At 35.8% G+C, this 5993-nt stretch overlaps 1 protein-coding gene across 3 annotated transcripts in view; it reads right to left on the bottom strand.

Moving 5' to 3' along the window:
• Positions 1–2168: 2168 nt before the first annotated feature.
• The window catches only part of celf3a (cugbp, Elav-like family member 3a), a 39735-nt gene continuing 35910 nt past the window's right edge, over positions 2169–5993 (bottom strand). For 2 of the 3 annotated variants that reach the window (XM_053638493.1, XM_053638495.1), the window contains one exon: positions 4685–5993. This exon is cut by the window's right edge and continues 170 nt beyond it. The gene's annotated coding sequence lies outside the window, so the exon portion shown is untranslated. Of the gene's footprint in view, positions 4142–4684 lie in introns of those variants that run through there. The other variant, XM_053638494.1, reaches the window with a different exon arrangement.

The raw sequence follows: 5993 nt of genomic DNA, 5'->3' as shown, positions 1-5993 counted from the left end.
CATTTAATCCTACTGTTTACTCTCCGTGCTGTGAGCGGCCATGTTGATTTGACGTCACTTGCTGAACTCAGAGTTGACTTGGGGGTTTCTTTGGGGTTTTTTTTTTCTTTCGACCTGCAGATAGTTCACAGTCACTGCAAAACTTTCATTTAGCCAACGCACTTTTTTTTAAAAAAAAGGAGAGAAGTTTTTAGTTGAGTTGCACATTTGTAAAATGATCTGGTATTTCACGTATGAATTAATTACAACATAGGAGATTTTTGCATTTGCATTTTGATGACTAGTTAAAAAGAAAATGAATCGAAGAGGGTTTTGGTTGAACGCGTGTCGTGATAACATCACGATACCTCTCGGCCCAAGTCTGCGGAAATGTTTGAAAAATTGTGAGCTCCGCCGAATATCGCAAGAGTTTGCTCGATTTTGTGTTAATTTCTGCAATCGTTAAATCTTTGAGGGACTAATTAAAACTAACAATAACCAAATGACTAAAATGTGGCTATATCTCTCTATTTTTATTAGTGATGGGGAGATCAGATCATTTCATTGACCTGGATCTTTGAATGTCGTTCAGCAGTACGAATGAATTTGAGCAGAACTAAATTAAAATGTTACATTTTCAATAGTCAAATTCCCCCAAACACATCTACTTACTTTGATCATATTCAGAATAAGGAAAAAAATGATGATGCAGCCAAGGACAAATAATGAGAAACAGAAATGACTAATTCACCATTCAACTGGGCTTTCATTCTTTTGTCATGTGACAACCACATATGCTGAGGCTCTTGTGGCCTTTTGTATTATGTGATACTTTCTGAAGACAAGATAAAAGTAAATCCACTGTAATCTGATAAAGTATCTTGCTTTATCAGCGTGATCCCCCCCCCCATCATACAGATAACATTTAAAGCATTAACTAACTCTTTATTACCGAATTCAATGTTACTAAACTAACTTGTCTCTCCTACATTCCAGAACATTAAATACAACTATAAACTGTTAAAAAGCACGTCATAATCATAGGCAAATTGCTATGGTGTAAGAAGAAAATCAAATAATCCACACAGGAGTAGAAACAGGCCTGAAGCTTCACACATCACATCACACCTCCTAATAAATGATTATTTTCCTTTAACATGTTTTATTTTTTACACCATACTGTTGATCTGTCTAATCTGATTGGTCAGAAAGTGGTGATTAATTTTCTATAGCAGCAGCTCTGACAGCAGTGCAGGCTATAACTCAAATCACAGGTTTATATTAATGTTAATACGTTATCTTTTCTATAGTAGCCTAACAACTCATTCATACAGAGCTGTATGGCAGATGCTCCACATCAAGACTAACAACAAACAGATCTAAAAACGTGTTGTTATTTAACAAAAGTGAGTAATTGTTGATATGGTGAAGTTTTCTGTAAGGAGAAATTTGTTTAACATTCAAGGAAGGAGTAAGTTTTCTGAAATGAGGAAGTCTTCTGTCTTCAGGACTTTCTCGGTATCATGACAAGTTTGTGGGGGTTTTTGATGAGGGATTGATTAAACTGCTGTAATGTAAACAATAACATGAACTGACTTGTTTGGTGGACTTCCATAGCCTTAAATGTAACTATAAATAGATAAAAACAAGGCATGTTCTTCGTTAATAAACAGAAAACGGTAATGGTTGGCAAGTTGCTGTGGAATACGAGGAATGAAACGCTTCAGGACCTGCTGTTATTGGAAAATATTCTTCTGTATAACACCAGCATGTCATGGATTATTTTCCTGTAACTGCATGACCCATCGAGTTTTATTCTTTACATAATAGCTGGGTTATCATTAGAACCCAGTGTTTACTTAAATTTGTCATTTGGAGCGTATTAACACAGCAGCATTTGGGTCATGATGGCTGCCTTATCACTGAATACAACCTTTGAAAATGATCTTATCTCCACTTTGGGTTGAAATTTTCTTGTAAATCCTTCAGAATGAATTCCAATTAGAAGAATAGTTTTATATATAAAATATAATATAAAATTATAATAATTTAATACCAGTTTGCTAGTAGCTCCCAAGACCAAATGAACATAATGGGGGAGGATTGTTCAGTGCTGTAGCTCCCAAATTATGGAAATGAAAGATGTTTGGAACCACCAGGATGTTTCCTAGAGCTGACCGTCCAGCTAAACTCAGTAACCGGGCCTTAATCAAGTGGGTGACCAAGAACCCAATGGCCATAGCTTCAGAAGTCCTCTACAGAGATGGGAGAACCTGCTGGAAGAAGAACCGTCTCCAGAAATACTCCATCAAAAAGAGTGGCTCTCTGGTCTGACAGGAAAGAGAGAAACTGCCTAAATCCACCAGGTGTGTAAAGCTCGTGGAGACTTACACAAGAAGGCGTGAAGATGTAATTGCTGTTGAATAAAGGGTCTGAATGTCTGTCTAAATGAGAGATTTACAGTTTAAGTTTCTGATTTTTCTGGATTTTTTTTTTTGCTTTGTGATGATAGGTTTTTGTGTGTATATTAATGTAAAAGAAATGTCAATTAAATCCATTTTAATTGAAACGTACAACACAACAAAGTGTGCAGAAAAGCAAAGGGTTGTGAATACTTTCCAAGCCACTGTATGTTTGTAGTTAAACTTAAAGCACAATGCTTCAGCCTGCACACCTAAAAACTGGAATAATTTTTTATATCAATATGAAGACAACACCGTGCCCCATTTGCAAACATTCAACATATTTAATCTTTTCAAAACCTGCCTTTCACGACACACTACACACTATAGTGGAAACAATGTGTGTTAAAGCATAACAAAAATGCAATAAAGATTAAATATGCTAATGTAAGAATCCCCTGAGTGGAAGTCTCATACCTTCAAACACACACACACGCAGGACCAAAATCTGTCAAAATGAGACACACAACCAGTTATTTAAAACTTTTATTTTTTTTTCTTGTAATTGACAGGTTAGGAAACAATGGCTGAAGAAAATAAATAAATATTAAATATTAATGATTGTTCCTCAATTGTTATTCTGTAAATAAAAGATCTAAAAAATAATTTAACTCCTGCACACATGTGCCAGTGAACCTTCATAAAAGCTTCATAAATAATAATAATTAAAAAAAAAATCTGGAAATCAATAAATTAATTAATTATTGAAAAAAAAAAAGATTAGAAAAATTAGATAAGGAGATAATAATAATAATAATAATAATAATAATAATAATAATAATAATCTTAACCTCAATTTTCAAACCATGATATATACAATGAAATACAAATAAATTTTTAAAATGCTTTCCACTCTATTTGCTCATTACATTTTCCCGTCAAATCATCCTATCTGGAAATGTAAAATCTAACTACAGCCTGACCATGAGGGACAATATTCTGTCATTTTCGGTCCTTCTTCCCTAGCTAACATACCCATGATGCTCTGCACTTTTGAGCTTAAATTACTTGAAAAACCCACCCAAATTACCCCACACCTCCCCTCCCACCTCCCTCTCCACTGATATGCCTTCACATAGCCCAAATAAATTTCTATATACACATAACTGGTGCTGAGTAGATCCCCATAGTGTGCAGTAAGCACAAACCAGCAGAAGAAAAAACACACATACACACACACACACGCACACACACACGCACACACAAAAGGCCTTGCTGTGCAGCTGTTACACAATGATGTTGGTCCCATTTTATGTGCAGATTCAGTTCAAGGCCAGATGGAGCTTTGAAAGCCTTCCCTCCAACTCCTAAACACTCATACACACACGCACACACACATACATACACAAACATACATACATACACACACACTTTTAAATAGTGTGCATGAAAGGAGTGTGACATTGCAGGAATAGTGTGGAGCCGGTTATTAGCTGTACAACAATGTGCCTATAAACAGTTATTGGTCATTATGCTGTATACTGACGAGGCTGTAAATGTATATTATTAACCCAAGTCTTGTGCAGCGGGTTAGTGTTAAATCTGTTAAATGTATATATTTGATTCAGTGTTCTTTTGTAGCAGGATTTTAAAATGAGCAGTTGGTCCCATAATTAATTTACAGCTGAGGAAATTTCGTTTTTTTTTTTTTTCTCCAAACCAACTTCTTCAGTCGTCTTCTTTTTGTTAATTTTTTTGACCTATGATAGAAAGAGGGCAAAAGGAGAGAGAAAAGAAAGAGTTAGATCATTGTAAATGACTTGTGCTCTGAGGACACGGGTAACACATGGCACGTGTGCTGGAGCATTTAGCAGTGATCTTACGCTTACCATTACTTCCATGCAATTAAGGTAGTAAGCCAGTAAAAAGTGGGTGTATGGTCAAAATGTGTGTTCAGTGTTAGTGTCTCAGTGGGAAAAGGCTTCTGGCAGGCATACAAATTTCCAACATGCACCATAGGAATTCTGGGCTGCACTTTACTTCTTTACTATATATTAGGACTCACTAATGTGTTAAGAGAACTTTATGTCATTTATATATATATAATGTATATGTATGTATGTGTGTGTGTGTGTATATATATATATATATATATATACACACACACACATACATACATACACACACACACACACACACACACACACATACATACACACACACACATACATATATATATATATATATATATATATATATATATATATATATATATATATATATATATACACACACACACACACACATACATATACACACATACATACACATACATATATACACAGTTGTATTTTTTTAATTAATGATGTATTTTATTGTACACTTCTACAAAACCCAGAATTCCTACAGGGAAATGCTGCTCATCGATCAGCACAATGCTGTCACCTCAAGCCTCACGCAAGAGGTTTGAGAGATAGTGAATGAATTGTTCCAGCATTCTCTCGTTTTCTCTTTCTGAACACACACACACACACACACACACACACACACACACACAATTAATTCATTCTTTCACTCATTAGACAAAACACCATACCCACTAGCACAAACTTTCCTGTCATCGAATACACACTGAATCCCCCACGTTCACAAAAACTAAAACACCACCAGACTACATTATGGGAGGAGCTGTAAAGAGATAATAATCATGACCAAACAAAAACACAGAGGAGACTGATCAAAAACAAAATCCACCCAAAACACTAGGGCATTCAAAAAATGGCTGATTAAGTACTTAATAGCTTTGAATGACTTTGATTTGCTGCAATGGCTGATTACAGTTACAGGACGTTAACTCAAAGTTTAGTGTCATTGATCAGTATTTACAAAACAAAACAAAACAAAACAAAAAAAGAGAAAGGCACAACGCACCAAACACACTCCATTTTCACCACAGTAACCCGCCATGCACTCTCAGCATGGAGGATAGAAGACAAGAGGGCCAAAAAAAAAAGATAAGAAAAGGAGAAAAAAAAGATAAACAATAACAAAACTGCTAACGGCAACCATCACAGGCAGGAATATTGCCACAGCAACCAACACAGGCCAATCAACTTACAACAACCGCTGTGACAGGAAGGGGGAAGCTTTATTGGTTGCTATGGCCACCGCAGCCATAGCGACGTAGTCTCCGCACGAGTTATGATTGGCCAGGGCAGCCTTGGGTGGGGATGAGGTTTGTTTGTTTGTTTGTTTGATTGATTGATTTCAGGAGAATGAGCGATGACACAGCACAAAAACAAAAAAAATAAATGAAAAGTAAAAATTAATCAACTGATTATTGTCTTGTTCACTTTAAAGCATTTCTTCAAAGCATGTCTAAACACATTACACTCAGTTCATAATACATTCCCTTCAAATACACTGTGTAGTCTAAACATCAGTCTAGAACTGCTTTGAGAACCTGTTCCTCATCGTGATACGTTTAGTTCAAATCATCATGGAGGCCGAGAGCCCGTTTTATTCTGTAATCATGTTCACTCTATCGTTAAGATACAGTACTTCTGGTCTAATAAGTCAGAACTGCCTGCACTGATGCTCTTTCAACCCCCC

This window comes from Ictalurus furcatus, chromosome 12 (assembly GCF_023375685.1).
Source record: "Ictalurus furcatus strain D&B chromosome 12, Billie_1.0, whole genome shotgun sequence".
Classification (NCBI taxonomy): domain Eukaryota; kingdom Metazoa; phylum Chordata; class Actinopteri; order Siluriformes; family Ictaluridae; genus Ictalurus; species Ictalurus furcatus.
This window is presented reverse-complemented; position numbering and strand designations above follow the sequence as displayed.